This window comes from Ochlerotatus camptorhynchus, unplaced genomic scaffold (genome assembly GCF_037179485.1).
Source record: "Ochlerotatus camptorhynchus isolate MF236.1 unplaced genomic scaffold, CSIRO-AGI_Acam_v1.1 ptg000137l, whole genome shotgun sequence".
Classification (NCBI taxonomy): domain Eukaryota; kingdom Metazoa; phylum Arthropoda; class Insecta; order Diptera; family Culicidae; genus Ochlerotatus; species Ochlerotatus camptorhynchus.
In genome coordinates this window covers 1,915,680-1,936,150 of record NW_027040627.1, presented here as the reverse complement: position 1 = coordinate 1,936,150, position 20,471 = coordinate 1,915,680, and the positions used below count along the sequence as shown (strand labels likewise).

Here is a 20,471-nt window from a genome sequence, read left to right as displayed (position 1 = left end):
TTGAAGAAATGTTCAAGAAACTGGAATCAAATTCCATTCACAGTTTTAAAGGCTTATGGAATGTTATTATTATTTCTAAGGACCTCATTCCAAGGGAGAACCTCTTTGAGAAAAACAAAGTTTTTTTTAAATACTTCATCTCTTTAAAAAAAACATCAAGTGCAATCTGCTTTCAAGGTAGTTCTGATAAATTTTAGATTTCATATGAAGCCTGAGATAGTTTTGAGTAGAATTTCAAGGAAACCCTGTAGTTTCTGATGAGCAGAACTCCTGTGAATTTCGGAGGAAAATTTCAAGGGCATTCTGAGGATAATTTCATGAAGTTTGTGGGAGAAAACCAGGGATCGTCTGGAAGCATGGGCACAGCTCAAAAAAGATTGTAAATGGGTGAGATTCATGGAATTCTAAAATTCTGAGACTCTTTCCAAAGGGTTTTTTTTTTATTGCTGAGGTTAATTGCAATTTCTTAAGAAAAGAAGAAAGTAATTCAAAAGATAATGGTGATATTTTTTAGAGAATTCAGAAAAGCATTCCAAGTGAATTTTTAGAATAATTCCATTTGGGAGCATACAAAGCGAATACTGAGGAGAACTCCAAGTAAATTTTCATGATAAATCTCCGTTGAACTTGGAATGCAGTATTGTGAGGTCTTCAGAAATACTTGAAAATTTTCCTGAAGTAAATGAAACTACTTTGAAGTTCTTTTGTTATTTACGAAATTATCCTGATGCTCACAATACTTACTTCTTATCAAATTTTTAGACTTCCCTGATTTTTTTCGGACAACCTAAAGATTCCCCAACTTTCCTAACGATCATGAATCTTCTCTAAGGTTTTAACAATGCGCTGAAGTTCTTGAAACTTCACTAACGTTTTTACAGTTCTCATGAAGCTTGTTGAACCGTCTTGAATTTAATTGAACAACTGCCCTAAAAAATTTTAAGCATCCGCGAACTTATGAACTTCTGTGAAGACCTCAATGATTTTCTTAACATTTCTGAGGTTCTCTGAAAATCTAGGAACTTCTTAAAACTATCCGCTCATATTCTGAAGCTAATGGAACTGAACTCCCCCTGAAATTCGCCCTATTTTTAAGCTTACTAAAAACTACTACTTCTTTAAAATGCTCCCGCATTTTCCTAATGTTTGTGAAAGATCCTGAAGTTCTCGGATCTGCCCCCTTAAGTTCCATAGACTTCCATAGAAGTTCTCGAAATGTATCTTGTTTCTTTTCATGTAAAGTTTTTGAAGTTTTTCTGAAATTTGTGGAACTTGTTTAAGCTCGCGAAATTTTCTTGGATTTGATTCCAAGAAAATTGCGCAAGCTTAAACAAGTTCCAGAAATTTCAGAAAAACTTCAAAAACTTCTCATGAAAAGAAACAAGATACATTTCGAAGAAATAATTAGTATAATTTCATGATTTTCAGTGAAATTCTCAAGATTTTTCTGAAGTTCATGGAACTGCCCTTAAATTATCGACACTAATTCATAACTTCTGCAATAGCCTAGACTTTCCTGATTTTATGAAAACTGCCAAAAAGGTTTATGAGGTTTTCTTTAAGTTTTGTCAATTGTCTTTTTTTTAATATAATACGATTATTTTTCCAGGCTCATTTGCCGTAGCTCTGCGGAGCCGATATTCAACAAATTTACTTAAAACTAACGTTAGTAAAGCGGGACTATTCCGAGTAAAGCGCGGCTATCTCGAGGTTAGGGGTAACAAATTGTAACAAATGGATGGCAGGGTAGGGATTGAGAACGCAAGGTTTGGAGAGCAATGTGCTCTTGATCTCGAACTAAGCGACATACTGATGAAAAAGACACACATGGGGGTACACCGATGTATTTATTATAATTTCGGAACTGACTCATCAGATGGCGGTGCTAAAATCCAACCAATATTTCCACAATGATGATAACTCCGGTTCATGATTAGATAAACACCGGATGTTTTGAACTAAGTTGTTGAATTGGACAAGATCTGTCTGGAATCAGTAGATACTTCAATTTGAAATCAACTCACTAGGTGGTGCCAGAGCACAACAATGATCCTCTAGTCATCTGATAGAGGACAGTTTGTTTTGCAATTGACTCATTAGGTTCTAGTAATAAGTCAGGTCCATGATCGGATAGCAAGTTCCTGTCTATGGTAAAGTTGTCCAGTGCAACAATACCCCAACGGCACTTTTCTTGTGATGCCTGAGGCTCATAATCATATTTTTGTGTTCGCCAAAGTTGTTTATTTTATTTTTTTCCTCTGTTCGGGACCTAACACCACTGCGACTAGTAATTTGATCTACTGCAGTATATCCCGTGTCCATAATTTAGTGCATGTCACTATTGAGAAATGATGAAGTATTCGATTTTTTTACAGTTGTCATTCTCGGATTTATCGCAATAATCCGACTCTAATTGAAAGGTCCCGCTATTTATACCGTTCGGAGTGTTGAAAGGCGCGCCCCTTTGCCAGCCAAAATTGGATTCCTTAGCAACAAAATTAAGGAATAACACCGATAATGACCATGCATCAGAACCCTAGTCTTAACCATTTCAAAATAGGGAACAACGAATAGAAGATTAGCAATCACATAAATGAAGACTAACTAACTCATTTTTTCCTTGTTTCAAGATCACCCTCGGTGGACAAAGCCGAGTCTTGTCACTATCAACAAGGCATAAAAAGTAACAAGAACTAAGATGTGTTCCTTGGATTACTGAAAAATCTTGTTCCCCTAGTTTGAAGTAGTCAGGACTAGGAATCGGTGGTAGATCTTACATCCCGTAACGTACCACGAAAAGGTGATCTACCCACGTTATTTGTTTATTTAGACGAGACCAGTTTAATAAAGGATAGTTTATTTGAGAATTGACAACCACTATGCAAATAATGTTCTCCTAGCAATTACTCTAATCTGGTTGTCTATTATATTTTATAACCGAATCACGACTTGGCGTCAACGTGCCATAAATAATAATAATAATAATAATTAATTGTTCTAACATCCCCAAAATTTAAAACTATTGTTAAAAATCATATTTTGGGTAATTTTTTTTTAAGTTTTGCCGATAGGTGGCGTTGAAAACTCATTGCTCCTTAAAATTTATTAGTTATAAGAAAGATTAAAATTTAACATCAGTCAGATCAATGCTTCAATAAAATGCTAATAACTTTTCAGGATCAACTTGGATCGTCTTCCGGTTTTTGACAAAATTGTTCGCATTAAGCAAGTTGCACAAATTCGTAGGTGATACAAGTCCTAGACCATTGTTTGACAGTATTGTCACCTCCATCAACACGGAAAAATGGCATCAAATGGGTAAATGTTGACCGAATTTGCTCAAATTTTGACCAAAGCCTCACCTTAATGGCGTCTAAACACTCCACTAATTTCAAAAAAATTACCTTAAATGTGTATATATTTGGATAACAATGTATCTCCCCTTTCGGTAGTAACATTATTGAGTTACTCGTGATAGTTTGCGGTCACTTACCCAAAATCGGTTCTTTATCAATCACTTTATATTTGGGGGTGTTAGAATAATTTCAAATGTGATTTCATGTTGTACTCGACTAGACTAACAACCTACAATAGGTCGCTTCGACCATTATGCATTTTGATCCACCTCACCGAACACTGGTATTTTAAGGTAAGATCAGAAATTCACCCCTATTTCCCATACATTTTTTATTTTTGAATGAGAAATCCGTTTCGATCGGAATACAGAATAGGGGTGAATGGTGATAAGCTTGCACGCGCCAAGCGGAGCGGGATTTGAGGCGCTATGAAAGAGATTACTAGTAGGTACTAGTATCTTTCATACCACCGCAAATCGTGCTCCGCTCCATCCGCTTGCGCATACACACTCATGACTGAATTCTCGATTAATTTTGAATAGGTCTTATTTGTCGATTAACTTTATTCCCTTTCTACTACGAGCAGCGCAATATTTTTACAATAATGATACGCACAATTTTGATTGTATGCACCAATATTGCAAATACACCGTTCAGGTCGAGGTAGAGAGCGAATCAAGTTTATCGAGTTTTCAATAAACAAATGGAGATAGGACCTCATTGAAAATTAATCGAGAATTCACCTTCGAACCTTTCAAGGTCGCGATAGAAAGCGAATCAAGTTAATCGATTTTTGTCATTGACAAATCTTGATGAACATTTTAAATGGTCCTATCTGCTTTGATCGATTCTCTTCATCGACTTTCTCTTTTCATAACCACTGCTATGCAAACAGATTTCGCGCTAATTCTACCACATAGTTTGATAAAGGAGGTTCTAACCTAACGTCAAATACAACAGGGAAAGGTTTTGCAGCTGAATTATTGACGAAAGAGAAAGTCGATTAAGAGAATCGATCAATGCAGATAGGACCTTTTGAAGTGTTTATCTAGAAATGGAGATAGATCCTAGATGAACATGTCAAAAGGTTCTATATGCATGCATAGATTCTCTTCATCGATTTACTCTTTTATTAATAAACATTTCGGACGGTTTTGGCTACATGCTTTGTTAAAATAAGGTATTTAGTACCGTAAAATTTAAACGTTAGGCTCAGCTGGGAATATTTCTACAGTCAAGTTAGTCACAAAAGAGAAGGTCGATGAAGAGAATAGATCAATTCAGATTTTATACCTAACTCTAAACTTGAGCCGGAATTTTTTTTTCAATATCTTCTTTTTCAGTGGTGAACTTAGAAAATGTTTGTAGGCACCAACCAATTGCATCAAATGTTACTTTCATGCGGAGATCGTAGGCGGAAAAATACGACCTCGCAAATTTAGAATTGGGTATAGAACCTTTTGAAATTAATGTTTATCTGGATAGGCAAGCGAATACACCACCTGTTTTTGTTTGGAAATTATGATCAGCTGGAAGCGCGTGAAGAACAAAGTAGTCAAAAGCATGAAAATGAATCAATATATATATATATATATATATACATATATGTATGTATATTTACCAAAGTAGAAACGGTAACAGCGAAATCTAATATCGACAAAATTAGAAGTCGAAATGTAGCAGACTTTCATAATAATTCCTTAATTTATAAGTGCAATTAAAAATGCGCTTTTACATTTAATCGTTTTGGTGTCTTCTGCGCACTTTTTCCTTGGTTCATAACGAAAAAGTGCGCAGAAGGCAGCAAGACGATACAACGTAAAAGCGCACTTTTATTAGCGATTTCGCACTTTTGAGGAATACAGTTCGAATTGCAAAATACAATCTTTACTCTATCAATTAGAACAATTTTACTTAATTGATATCATTTGTTCGGTTCCGTTCGACTCTTTCCTTATCTTTATTTATGTGGCAAAAAAGTTATTGTCGACCGTGACAGGACTCGAACCTGCAATCTTCGGATCCGAAGTCCGACGCCTTCTCCATTAGGCCACACGGCCGCCGATGGAAGATGGCACCTCAAAAGCGAACGGACTATATTTAGCCCATTATCCCCCCGTCGTTGTTTTCGTTGTCGACGCGTCACCCGTTCAACAGGTTTAGTTTTTGTTGTTTTTTGCCGGTAGCGAATGGTCAATAACAGCAACAACAAAAAGTAATGGACAAGGGAAGGAAGGAAGTAAAGCAAACGAAGACAAGCAAGGCGATAATAAAAATCAACCGTTCGGTATACCACGAGGCTGAAAATAGCATACGAAAGGGGAACGAACGAAGTAGCGAACCACAACAAACTGCTGAAGCTGATATGAATAATCCGTTTAAAAAATAAAGAAAGGGGAAATTAAATAATGTAGACAGCATTCGCATATGTTGGTTTCGTCAGACATCAGAACATCATGACGTAGGCCGACGTGGTCCAGATGCCAACGACACGATTAACAGTTAGGTTGTATTGGGTAACTGTAAAATCCAGGAATTCAGAAAATCAAAAGGCCGCAGGCAGACAAAAATTAGCTCAGTCATTAAGATTGAAGCCATACTCACGAATTTTTGCAGGCTCCCTACAGTAGGTCAAATATTGTATACATTCACCGACCATTTTCGGAGTTCCAGATATTGCGGAAATCACACCAGCTAACAATTTAATTTCAGCTTTAGTTCCCTTTACTTTAAGATGCGCGTTTGATAATGCGGAGATCGTGCGACACGTTTGGTTTTTTGTTGCTGATGTTGTCGAGCTCGGAAGATTGAAATTAATGGATCCGTTCGATGAATTATGGGTCAAATTAAAAGCGACAAAATTAACCGGGAATCAAGATAGCTGCCCGTCCCCGGTAGTAGTGCATGACGTGAGCGTGTGGTCCTTTAGGGGATTGTCGACCACACACACACACACAGGCCTGTACAGGAAATCATGACTCTTAATTACGGGAGGGGTGCTCATATATGAGGCATAAAATGAGCATTAATTATGGCGCAGATAAACATTAACGTTTGAAAATATATGGGAGGAACCGGCTATTGGGCAATACCTCTCGATTCAGGCCATTTACTTGCACTGGAAAAGTAATTAATGCAGGTGCGTTAATAAGATGATGCAATTCAGAAGTCACCGATGATCCGAGGAACACATATTAATATAGTCCATGTACAGTTTTTGCCTTGCAAAATTCAACAGGGCAAAAATCATGGATGAATTTTCTAGTTCAAAAATTCATTGTTTATATTTTGACGCTATTCATTGTTATAACTATTATTTTTCCATTAGGGGATGGAAAACTAACACTACATCCATAAGCATGCTATCAATTGACGTTCAAGCGGTTTATCTGATAACGAATTTGTTTTTGATTCAGTTCCAACCTGGATCGGTTATCAAGATTGTGTCTTCTCGTTAGCTGTCAAACATCAGTGTGAACGTTTGTTTTTGTAACCTGGCGCGGGTTGAGGTTCGAACTGGCACGGGTTGGAACTGGTTCCAACTTGGATATTAAATAAATTCGCTATGAGTTTTAAGCTGAAATGATTTTTCGGCGTTGTGAGAGTGAGTACGTGAATATGCATGAGAATCTCAAGCATGAGTTTTGCTTGCAATATTCGCACGCGAGTTTAAACTCTCAGAGAGGCCCATTGAATGAGATTTGAGAATGATTTTCCGAACACTGATCAAGGCCTTCTCACTCTTTACCAGAAACGAACCAGCCTACACGGAGAACAAATTATAGCAGACGCAATTATTTTCCCGGTCAAAATAACTTGTTTTAGAGATAAACCGAAACAATAGTTGATTTGACTATATATATATAGGGCAACAACTATAGTCCATAGTTGGCTCCTCGGTTGGCTCAACTATATTTTTTAGTAGATGAACAAACGTCAAACTTCAAAATACAACTATGCTTTAGTTGATTCAAGAAAACTATTGTTAGGGAAGCAAAATTTTACAATGTTTATTAAACGAACTGTTCTTCATTATCGACATATTAAGGAAGTTTGTTTTGCTCAAATCATAAAAAAGTGAACAAGAACATTCAACTTAGATTTGAATCGTTTTCATCTGCGTGAGAGCCAGCTATCTTATCGTCTGCTCTACGCATCACAAGTTTGAGTTGACGGTCAAATTAATGTTGGAATAACTATAGGTTTCTTTCAAACAACAATATTTCTATGTGAAAATAATTATTAGGATTGTTATCTTAACTTAACGAATTTGTTCTCCGTGTACAGAATATTTCTCAAATGTTAATGAACAGTTAATTATGAAGGCAGAACTCCTAGAGCATACTGATAATAATTCTACTGTTAAAGATAGTTTCAAGAGTTTAACCAATTCTTGATAATGATGAGGGAACTTTATGGAACTTGTGAAAGGGGTCCAAGGAAATGCTCAAGAACAATGTATCCGGATCTACTCTAATAATCGAATCACCTAATTTTTTGCCTAACTGTCAGATTTTCAGCAACGGATCAAATCCGGATACATTGTGTGTGAATCTTCAGGATACCATGAGAATTTTGAGTGGCAGTCCATAGCTCAGCTCAGCTCAGAGGTATTCTGAAGAGAGTTTCAAGAGATTTCGAAGAATGATTTCAAGGTAAGAGTTGGGAAGATGGGAATTCCATAGTGAATTCTCACGGAAAATTTGAGAAGAATATTAATGGAATTTTTGGAGTGAATACTAGAACATTCTGTTACGAATTCCAAGACAATTCTTATGTGAACTTCAGTGGAAGTCTGAAGAGAATCTCAAAATTTCTGAATTCTAAAGCGTATACCAAGGAAATTCTGAGAAACTTTTCGAGGAAGGGAATTATGGAAAGAAATTAAAGCAACTGCACACGGTAATTATTGAAAATACGAGGATTATTGTAGCGTAGATTTCATTAGTTTTCGAGAGTGGTGTTACTTCCTAAAGTGTTCTACAGAGAGCATGAGCATTGACCGCGCATTGACGGTAGGAATGCGTTGACGTGACACTCGTTTTGATGGAAGCCGAGAACACTTCTGCACTTCCACGGGGAATCACTGTGATATTGGGTAAGAGAGTTGGGATTGCAGCAGGTTTCGTTTTGGTAAACGATAAGCTGAATTGATGTCCTAACGATCATACCCATGAACCCATGATATGCTGCTCAGTAAGCAAAGCGTTTGCTACAAGGCAAACGAGCTCGTTTTATTACAACACACCAATCATCGGTTTGATGTTATTCCAATGTATTCACATTATTATTTGTTATTAAGCGATTAACGAATCTTTAATGATAAATAATGAGGGGCTTGATATTAAACTCATGATGTTCTGCTCAGTAAGCAAAAATGGTCGCTCTAAGGCCGCCAAGCCCCTCATATCACATCGTACAAGCTACGATCGCGTTGTTATTGCAACCATTCACAATCGCCCCCTACGGTGACGTTGATAACGATGCTAAGTTTCACAAAACACACGATAATACTAGTTTACAAATATTTACAAATAAAAGTAAAAAAATGAACTTCAATGTTTGACCTATGATTCTTATGTAAAATCGTGTGCTGAATCCAAAAATGTAGCCAGAAAAAATCTCAATAGGACAGCTCCCCAGATACAGCTAAAAAACGAAACATCACTCAAAAAAAGTCTGTCCACCAAACATAAACACCACCTTCGGCTACAACGAAGCCACATCAACTATTTGAACGCCAAACCAGAGGTGAGAAAGAAAATTTCACTTCGAACAGCTGAACACCACTTTGCAGTGAAACTAGTGGTATTGTTGTCAATTAATAATTTGCTTATTTTTTTTAATGTTTTGCATATTTCCAAGAGAAATTGGATTTCAGCTAAGTTTTTAAGCGAAGTAATTTTTTTTGTAGTGGTTGTGCCAACAAACCCTTATCAGGCGAAATTCCACATCTCAGCTGCATCCACAAAACCATCCCACCGAGACTCCCTCCGACCACACCACGGATTCAGCGCACGATCCCATATGGGAAATGACTATCAGCGTACCCGCATAAACAAAAACCATAAGATGCGCCTAACCACTAATTCGAGATAACATCCCAATTTTATGTGGTATGGTCACACCATCTAAGATATCGTCAGTATATGGTACCCGTTTATTAGGGTACAAAGTTCAAATATGCTGTAAACTGTAATCATGCAATGTTACTATATCCGGGAGCGCATTCCCGATGCTTCCACGCATATTTTTCTCTGGTCAGCCACACAATAACTAAATATCACTTTTCTATTTCAAATCACTCTGTGCACAAAAGCAATCGCAAAAAACCTAACAATAGATCAGCGCGGTCGAGTTACACCGGCAACAAAGGGAAGCGAGAGCGCACCAGGCACCTAAGCAACAGAAGTAAAACATCAGCACAACCATTCCAAATTGAATTATCGCACCCGGGACACAAAACTATTCAAATGCGAGCACCGAAAAACTACACGCCAGCACAAAGCAGCCCGAGCTAAAAAAAAATTAAATAAAGCACGCAGCGGAGCAAAAACACACAACCGTTCTCGAACGATTCTCAAAGCGAACTCCCTTCCTAAAGTGTTCTACAGAGAATCCCAGCACTGTTATGTAGATAATTTTAAATAAATACCGAAGAGGTGATTACAATCAAATACCCGGTTATTTCCCGGTTGTTTTCGATTCCCAGTTTTCCCAGTTCTCCCGATTATCCCCGTTCAGGGGCCACCCTACCACCTTACCAGTCAGGCTAAGGCTTGAGTGTCCTTTGCTGTACATCGAAGTACACTCGGTCCATGAATCTCAACATCCCATTGCCATCCTCCACAGGTCGCCCTCCACGTGGTAGATCCAACTTGCATCTGCGCGCCTCATCTTTGGTCATAAGATTTTAGTGGTCTGGTGTTTCTCTGAGCAGCTGGTACAATTCACTGGCACTCCACCGTAAAACAAACACCAAGAGTTGGACCTCACGAGCATTGTCGAAGTCTCGTGACCGTAGAGAACTAGGGTTAACTACCTCATTTCCGGCCTATTAAGCACAACCCGCACTTAGTCTTTTTTAATCTAGCGCAGTTTAGCACCAAACGGAATGTTATTATTACTGATGGCTTTCAAATTTATTTACCTTTCCGCACGTACCGCAAGATTTGAAAAAGAGAAACCAATTGTTGAGATGTTGTCAAAAGTCTAACACTGCTTCTTGACACCAAACTCGGCCTACGGATTCTAAACTCGGCCTAACGCATTGAAACGCCATCGAAACGCCAATGAATTCACATCGGCCTATCGGAGGAAGATGAAAATTGATTCGGTCGGAGCGTTTCTTTTGTTTTGGAAATAATGGGTGCAAACCTTCATACCACGCGTTCTCATTGACTTCGTTCGGTAGCTTATTTACTCAAGTATCGTAACAAACGCATATTTGACTTGTTAACTCTGAAATCATGGATTTATTTGAAGTATTCTGCTCGATAGGCCCAAAATGGGCGATTAGACCGAAGTAGTTCTCTACCCTATCGGTCTAATAAGCGTTTTAAATACATATAATCAACTTAATGGTTCGACGAGCTTTATTTGACCGGAGCGTCCATCGGAGTTCAAAGTAAGCACGATTCTCTGCTGATGTCATTATCGGCGGTCACTACTGAGCCAAGAAATCGTCTATCACCTCGATTTCATCATAATCAATCAAAACTCATAGTGGAGGCTACGTTATCTTCTCTTGAATCTCTTGCTTTCATGCATTTTGTTCAGATGCATTAACCCTCTACTGCCCGCCCAAGCCCGCCTGTTGGTGGGGTCAATTTAAAGCGCCACGACCACACAAATCGTTGTATGAATGATTGAAAAGATACATTATTTATTTCAAATGTATATAATCATTTGGAATTATCCGGTTAAACACCATTCTGTGAAGTTGTGTTGAAAAGATATGCTCTATGATTTTCAGGAAAAAAATGTTGCCTTGAGAAAAGGAAATTCATAATGACCTTTAAACTGAATCTATATTTTTTTTAAACATTGACCAGCTCGTGAATTCTAGTTTCAAATGACAAAGTTTTGTTAAAATTGGTGCAATCGTTCGTGAGAAAATTGAAAATTATTTACGCAAAATAAAAATCGGGCGGTAGAGGGTTAGTGACGAGTCCAATCCGATTGGCTACCGCTGATAATAGCAGCGCATGCTGATTTTCATACAAAATTGACAACTTTGTTGTAGCATTGGTCTCTTAAGATCTCAATTGAGTTGAAGCATTCGCCACTACAAGTATGTTAAATTTTACGATTGCAAAATACCAAATTTTCGGAAGCACCTGCCGGAAAATGAGACACTAGGTAAACATTTTTGAAATAATAGCAGATTTTTATTTGAAAATGTATTTGATGGAATTATTTTAAACATTTTTAAGTATTATGTACATTTGTTAATTGGGTGGGGATTGTCTGAATTTTGAGAAATGTAAAAATTATAATCTCAAAATTAAGCTGAAATGCAAAAATTAAAAATGCTATTAATTCGAACAATTTTACTTAGTTTCTGGCAGGGGCTTCCAAAAATTTGGTATCTTGTAATCGTAAAATTGAAAATATTTGTTGTTCTGTCACTAAGGTTTTAGCTCAATTGATCATAAGACAACACAGTTACATCATGCCCAAGTTGACCATTTCGACATGCGCTGCTGTTATACCGAACATCACTGTACGTCTCAAAGTTTCGTGCATCGATGTCAACATTTCTGCCGATTTGGCTTAGAAGTCTTTGTCGGAGACTGCTAATGAATAAATTCAAATCCAATTTGCATAGTTTTTCCTTTGAGAAGAAGACGTGACCCCTAGTGGTGGCTAGGCGAAAACCATACCAAGTTCTGTGCAAGAAATCAACTGCAGTGTTAGTTGATGCTCAACCATCCGCTCAGGATAGTTGGAGTGCCCATCGAATTTAATGCCAGTTAAATTTAAACGGGAATCACGAACCTGCTCCAACACTAAGAATTTGCTTTCAAGAAAAGAGATCTAAGCAGGAGAAGGCAGTATCAAAAGGGTTCCAAATTATTCTGTAATTTAGATCATTAAGTTCTACAAGCCCAACAAAGTATAACCTCTCAAACCCCCAACGTAAAAAAACCCAATTTTAATTCAAAATATTTTCAGATTAAAAATATTTTTTTCAAAATTGTTTAAAACTCATCACAACTTGAAAAGAGTTTGTGGTCTTTCTGAGCTGAATAGATACAAAATCTGTTCAGAATTTATGATAGTTTTAGATTTTTTTTCAGTATCAGATGTTGGGGGTTTAATAGTTAATTAAGCCCAACAACATGCTATGGAACACAAAGCTGTGTAACCAAAATATATATGATCCTGCAAATTGCCCTGGAATTTTGATCTTGATATTTGAGAAACTGATAGAAATCTTATTCACCCTGAATATTTTTTTCCGAGCCTTTTGTACTTCGTGGAGCCTCATAGCACCATTTGAGATATTTGTGTTAAAAATCTTAAAATTCTTTAGACTCAACACTAAGGTACTCTGCGACGACTAGACTAACTGTTAGAACAGGTAAACCTTCCTGGAGCTCCATAATATCTATAACATGTGATATATAGTTGAAATGACAACGTATTTTGAGTTCTCCAAATTATCCTGAATCTTAGATCTCGGTGTTTTAAGAGTGTCGACTTAGTGAAGAAAAATGTATTCGCTGACTTTCCAGCCGATTTTCAGGTAAATTCCAGGTTAAGAAAACCATCCAACTTTGCAAAAATCTCCCATTTTAAACATAGCAATCAGTTCAAGCAGTAACCAGGATGTTACTATGATTGATAGCGATGTGCTATTGTGAAACTGCAAGCTCCTCGATATCTATCTTCTATATTCTAGAAGAACTTATTTTCAAAATATTAAATGATCTTTTCAGACTTGTGAATGCGATAAAGTTATCATACACGAACAAAGATTAATTATCTAAACATAAATTTTCATTACTGGGATGCCTATTTAATGGCCGTAAAGTTTGATAATAAGTGCATGATCGGTTTCTTACCTCAATTTACTCCATGTCCTCCATAGCATTGCAATTTTCTCGCCCCTAGTAGTTGTGATTCTGACTACTTCCGAACTTTCCGCTAGGGCAGAAATTCAACTGGCACCCCTCCATCTTTCATATAAACACTCATCTTTAATCCAGAAATTATAAATTATATCTCCTTTGATTAGTATTTTGTATGTATCCGGATCATTCCGGGAAACCATCCCAGAAAAAAAAATCACTAACAATAACGTTATCCGATTCCCGGGAAATAAGTTTCATTTCCTGGAAAACAGCTAATTTTTTTTTAATTTTGAACATACATTTTCATTAAAAAAAGTTAACATTGGGTGGAAAACTATCACTAGTTTTATGAAAAAAAAAACTTCAAGAGGAAGCTGATTGGAACTTTCTGAAAAAAAAATCCGAGAAGTCGGAAGAAAATTCTAGGTGAAGCTGGATAAAACTTCTGGGGACACCTGAAAGTCTTCTGGTAGAAGTCGGGAGGAATTTCTAGCAGTATTCAGAAGTATTTTCCAGTGCAGTTCCAGAGAAAGTCAGGAAATATGTCTAGAAGGTGTCGGAAGAAACTTCCAGGAGAAGTTAGCAAAAACTACATTGAAAAATGTAAAAAAATCTTCTTTTCTTATTTTATTGAAAAGCAATTTTCACTGAAAAGTACGTTATTTTCAAACGTTTATATTTAAAAATGGTGCAAATGAATTTATTTACTATTAGATGCATTCGAAAGATCATGATTTCATTTAACTACGGTGCAAAAACTGTGATGGGCATTTTTGTTGAAATCATTTAAATCACTTTTAAAATAGCGTATTTTTTACTGAAAATTGTACATAAATTCATGTGTAGTTAACTGTTTCATTTTTTTTTTTTTTGAGACACGAGACAGTCAACCAGCGCGCCTTTGAGTTAGAAAAGACAACTTATGTATTCTTTAAACATTACGAGCGATGCTTCAATGCTACAACAGAGATTTAAATCAAAACTTGTCCAAACAATTATTTTCGTGTTCCCATAGCTATCTACAGGCCTAAGGAATGAGTGTAGCTTTTTTCCCTGATGTAATTAATGTAATTATATATTTTTCATGCGTAATAATTGCAACTTATTCACCCCTCAGCTGTAATTAATTGCATGTTGGTTGCCGTTTCTGACGATAGATGGTGTATCAAACAGGATGTAAGGTAAATCGAAGAGTGTATATTGTTAATACAGTATATGTGATGTGTAGGGTGACTCCTTAAAAATCGTGTTTTAGAGTAAATTTGAATACATTTTTCTCGTAAAGTACACCGGGGCAAGTTGAAACGATGGGTGCGATTATTTCTAATCCACTAAGAGATACTCTTACTGTTTCAACTTCCCCGTGCGTTTTAATTTGCTCCGGTGTACCTTATACAGAATATGTTCTAGACACTTTTTAGCGCACATTTTTGTCGACGAAACTACCCAAGTAACATTTCTGGTTTTATAAGGGTTCTGTAGAGCATGATTTAAGCTTGTAGAATGCTATACAACCTCGATAAAACTTGCAATGTTGCTTGGGTAAGGTGCTATCTTTTTTTGTTGGTAATAACTTGTTCTACAACTTTGTCTAACTCGAATAACTAAAAGTTAATATTTGGAACTCATCAACTGTATGGTTGGCCAAAATAAATGAAAAAAAAAACATTCCCAAGACTCTTTATACATAAAACTAATGCATTAGGCACAAACAATTTATTCCACCTAAATACGGTTCCACAGTGGTAATTGTTTGCCCAATAACCTTTAACTCAATATTCAATCATAGCCATGCTACTCAAAGCAATCATAATTTTTACATCCAATCAAGATCATATTCCTGGATTCTCATTGATTGAGCGGTTAAGTTAGGCACATAATGAGGAACTAGAACCACAAGTATTCAGAAAGATTATTCTTTTCTCTGAACTGTTTACCATTCTTGCATTTACACAAATACGTTCCAACGAAGAAGTTTGATTTTTGTTAGACTCAACTGAACTCAGCATCCACCCAGCGATGCACCAATCCAGTTGGAGGTTAATTGTGTTGGACCCAACTAGGTTTAGCATCAATTAAAAGAAAGCTTGCCACCAGAAAAACAAGAAACAATTTGCGTGCTCCAAGAAAACTAGTTACAAAGGGTAAATGTCGCCTTCGGCACCCATTGATTGTTTTCGACAATCAAAATTTATACTAATTTCACTGCATTTTCTCACCAAAACACTTTGCTGAATGTATTCAAACGATTGCTTAATCTTTCAGCTTCAGCAAAACCGGATTTTGACAGTTTTTTTTCTTGAAATCAAACATACTCATTACAATTGATACAATTGATTTCTAGTAGCAGATTAACACACAGTTCAAATGGAAAGGTTGCCGAAGAAAAAGAGGCTGATTTTAAAGGTTTTTCCAGGCTGTGTTTTGCATTCCCAACCAACTTTTGTGCGAGTTCCTGATTTAGTATACGATTCCGTAGAGCTTTGTGAGACATAAGTTGAATTGGAAAAGCATCTTAGGTTCTCCAAAATAGCTGGAGTACAGATTTTGATATTCTATAGACTCAAACAGGTATTCAATGTGTCGACTTATCTTGTGAACCCTTAGAGCTTCGTGGAGCGCCACAATATAATGCGGGATACGAAGTTACAATGACATAGTATATCGAGTACTCCAAATTATCCTGAAGTTTAGATCTCGTAGTTGTATGGGTTCAGCAAAGCTTTGTTAAAAAATATATTTCAAAACTCTAACGAACAGTTCATTCGTCGTATCGTTGATTGCGAGTTAGGGAAAAAATAAGATTAGAGAGGAACTTTTTGTCGTTTTAATGAGTTTTGAAAGTTTACTACAGTGAAAGGTATTATTTGAACGTTGTTAGAGGTGTATAAAACAGTTTATGCAATGGTGTATGTGATATAAAATTGATTGATGAGTGATCTTTTTTTGGTGCAATTTGGATTTTCCAGAATTTTTCCGAGTTTTTTACTACCTTGATCGAAGCCCTCACTGTACTTTTGGTTGTTAGACTGGTTTGTTCAAACATAAATGAAAAATAAATACGCAATACCCTAGAACCCACCAAAATGCAGATGTAATAACGTAACAAACGGAAATCATGCAATTATGAATAGGAAATTCACATAGCTGTTCTCGATCGTTTCAAAATCATTAGCATTGAATGTACTATTTTTTCCTTTTGTACCATTAAAAATTACAGACTATTTTCGACTTGGTTGAAGCGCATCCTCTTTGATGTGATAGTAATTTTAGGTTTTTTTCTGTGTGGATATTCGTTAAATTCTCCACATAAACATTAAATTTTTTATTGCGATCTCTAAGCCTCATATTTTAGTTTATGAATCAAACTGATTGCAAATATTGTTTTCAACATGTAGCACCCAATACCAACCTAATTATTTTCTCATTCACTTACGTACAATCCTTTAAAAAAATGTCATCTGTCAGAGAAATGTTCTGTCACAGATTTGACTTCCATATCGATTTGATCCACCGAGGTACTATTAATACCGATTGTCTGTCACCACCCCGACGAGAGAGTGTGCAAATGACTTTCTCTAATAAAACAAATAATTGATCCCCGGAAGACATTCACCCTGCTGGGAGACAATCACACCGCAGCAGCACGGAATCCCCAGACCCAGCGGGAGAGAACGGGCGACCGTCCACAAATTTACGATGGCAAATCATATTTTTCCATCAATGGCAATGAGCCCTGCATACAACAGTGTTATTTAAACATTCCGTCGCTCACTTCTTGGCTGGGTACGGCCAATTGTCCCCAGTCCCTGCTTTCCCATTCCACCAAACCGCCTATATGACGACTGCCATCAGCCCGACCAAACCAAACCAATTCAAGAAACGAAAAACCAGAAAAGCAGAGCAAATAAAAATAGCATCTTGGCAAGGCTAGGAAAAGTGCCTCCCACCACCACGACCGAGCAGAATGTCACAACATGGATTTTCAATTCCCTGCTGTAATTTCGAATGCATGCAAACTCATGCATACAAATTTTAGTTTAATAAGTTTCTGATTCTGAGAGTTCGTGTCCCGGAGTGGAGTCATCCGTCGTCGTCGTCGTCGTCCGTTCGGCCGTTTCGCTCATTGGTCCGTTCGTTTGCTCCTCACAGCAAGAAGCAGGTGCAAGATCCTGTTAATTTCTCCGCCGGCTAGATGCCCGCTACTCCGTAGGTAGGTACGTTCCAAATAGACCGTGGAGGAGTACGGGATCGTTCGTTCGCCGCTCTCTTTTTTACAGTTTGATTAATTTCATTTCGAAAAATCAAATATTTGAATAAAACATGGAAGTGTGCTTTTGCCGGGTGCCGGTTTTTTTATCGTTCCCTTCCTTCTTAGGGTTAAGATTCCCTCTGGGAAAGACCCGTCGACGCCGGGGTAAACTAATGACTAATGGAATGCACACGGAAGTTCGGAAATTCGGTGGGATCCCGGTCGGTCGTCGCGCGTGAGAAGTGTTGTGTGCATAGATTGGCTTATTGAATTTATGCTCTTAGACGACAACGGTGACGGCGATGAAGGACAAGTACGGTGGGTGACGGGGGTTGATATCGTATGTTTTCGTTCATTAAAAAGTACCTGTGCTGTTGCTGTGTTGGCAAAAGCTGGAACGTTGTTGGAATCCCTTCGGAAATATGAATTTTGCTCACGTGCGATTGCTTTTATTAATTTTATTCCAAGCAATCCACACGGTGCAAGCAAACGGGATGTGCTCCTATTTTTGCGTTCATTTCGTTCATCCGTGCAAGGTGAAACATGAGTCTGAGAGGAACCGGTTGGCTAGGGACAATGTATCAAATTAGAAGATCTCGAATGTTGTGAAGTTTTTAGATTTTTCTTTGTTCGGTGAAGATCAAATTGGGACCAAAAATAGAATATTTTCAGCAGTCTCGTGTTTTCAAATTAAGCTGAGTCAGAACACAAACCGAATGTATTTTTTTAACTATTACAACTATTAACGGAGAAAATAGTCAATGCTTTAAACCTTAAAAAAATATGATATTACAAATTCATAAGTTCTTCAAATTAATCAGAATATAGATAACAGTGAGTGTACCCCATTAGGCATAAATACGTTAGGCATACGGACGTTAGGCATAAAGTCATTAGGCATAATGGACGTTAGGCATAAAATACCTTGATGCTGTGCAACTCTAGAAACCTGATTAACCTGTAAACCTGTAAACAATGATTAAATTAGGCTTAGTGTTGAATAAAAAATGATACAAGTTAAACAAACATAGTTTATTTAATAAGCACAGTTTGGAATCCATTATTTATCGTATCATAAGTGACGTATCTACATATTTACTTAGATCCATGATTAGTAGCGATAGTGGTTAAGTAATCTTACACTGAAAACTCAGCTTAGTTTTGAACTATATCTTGAAATCAATCGCATCTAGAAATAAAAAAATCACACATTTGTTGTAATATATTCTTACACACATATTGCAAAAGTCAAAGAAGAAAAGGTTTTCCTCAAAGAACAGCTCATGAAATAAAGAATGGTGAATTCTGTGATTTGTGAAATATGATGCCAAAGAACAGCTCATGAAATCAAGAATGGTTAATTCTGTGGTTTTTCATTAAATAACAAAAAAACATACCTGCTGCTTCCAGGATTTCCTACCATACTTTTCGATACAACGATTCTGATTTTGTTGTCATCAGAATGAAAACTAGCGGAACCGTCTGCTGATGTGAGGGAGCGATACTTCCATGAACAGTGACGAGTTGCCGAAACAAACAAGGAACTGTGGCAAACGTACCATCTGTAACCCAATACTTTGCCTGTCCAAGACGTCGTTCATGAGGAGTGTACCCCATTTGGCATAAATACGTTAGGCATACGGACGTTAGGCATAATGAACGTTAGGCATAAAGTCATTAGGCATAATGGACGTTTGGTATAATATACGTTAGGCATAATGGACGTTAGGCATAAAATACCTTGCTGCTGTGCAACTCTAGAAAACTTTTTCGAGCATGGTAAACAATGAAATCCATTATTTATCATATCATAAGTGTCGTACCTACATATTTACTTAGATCCAAGATTAGTAGCGATAGTGGTTAAGTAATCTGGCAACAAAACTCAGCATAGTTTTTTACTACATCTTGAAATCAATCGCATATAGAAATAATAAAGCACACATTTGTTGTAATATATTCTTACACATCTATTGCAAGTCCGGGAAACTTTGAGATTTGGGCGCAATTGCTTTTGTAAACAGACATGTCAATCGCTGATCGTGAATAAAAGAAAAATCTCGTGAACAAACTATACCAAATGATAGAGGTACCATTCATCTGCCTGTTTGTGTTGTTAGTTTTTGAGATTGAGCTTTAATTCGCGAGAAATCGTCAAATGAAGTGTTTGTTTACAAAAGCAATTACACCCTAGTCTCGAAGTTCTCCGGAAATGTCAAAGAAGAAAAGGTTTTCGTCAAAGAACAGCTCATGAAATAAAGAATGGTGAATTCTGTGAATTTCATTCAATAACAAAAAAACAGCTAAGGTTGAATAAAAGATGATGCCAAAGAACAGCTCATGAAATGAAGAATGGTTTTTCATTCAATAAAAAAAACATATCTGATGCTTCCAGGATTTACTCCCATACTTTTCGATACAACGATTGTGTTTTTGTTGCCATCAGAATGAATACTAGCAGAACTGTCTTCTGATGTGAGGGAGCGATACTTCCATGAAGAGTGACGAGTTGCCGAAACAAACAAGGAACTGTCGCAAACGTACCATCTTCAACCAAAAACTTTGCCTGTCCAAGACGTCGCAAGTTTTCATGAATCCCAAAAATTAAGGCTCTTTTATTATTGTCACCGATGTCAGCAATCAATACACGGTCCCCATTATCATCCTTCTGGAATTCAACGGGTAGATTATGCCTAACGTCTATTATGCCTAACGTCCTTTATGCCTAACTCCATTATGCCTACCGTACATTATGCCTAACGTCTGTTATGCCTAACGTCCTTT

General features: G+C 37.0%; 2 protein-coding genes and 1 non-coding gene across 5 annotated transcripts in view; 1 reads left to right on the top strand and 2 right to left on the bottom strand.

Annotated features, from left to right (window-relative positions):
- The window catches only part of LOC135700502 (uncharacterized), a 430,325-nt gene that overhangs the window by 217,995 nt on the left and 191,859 nt on the right, over nucleotides 1-20,471 (bottom strand). The gene's annotated exons all lie outside the window — the stretch shown is intronic.
- The window catches only part of LOC135700489 (uncharacterized), a 325,126-nt gene that overhangs the window by 115,626 nt on the left and 189,029 nt on the right, over nucleotides 1-20,471 (top strand). The gene's annotated exons all lie outside the window — the stretch shown is intronic.
- On the bottom strand, nucleotides 5,344-5,416 carry TRNAR-UCG (transfer RNA arginine (anticodon UCG)). The gene has a single exon. It is a non-coding gene; the product is annotated as a tRNA-Arg (tRNA).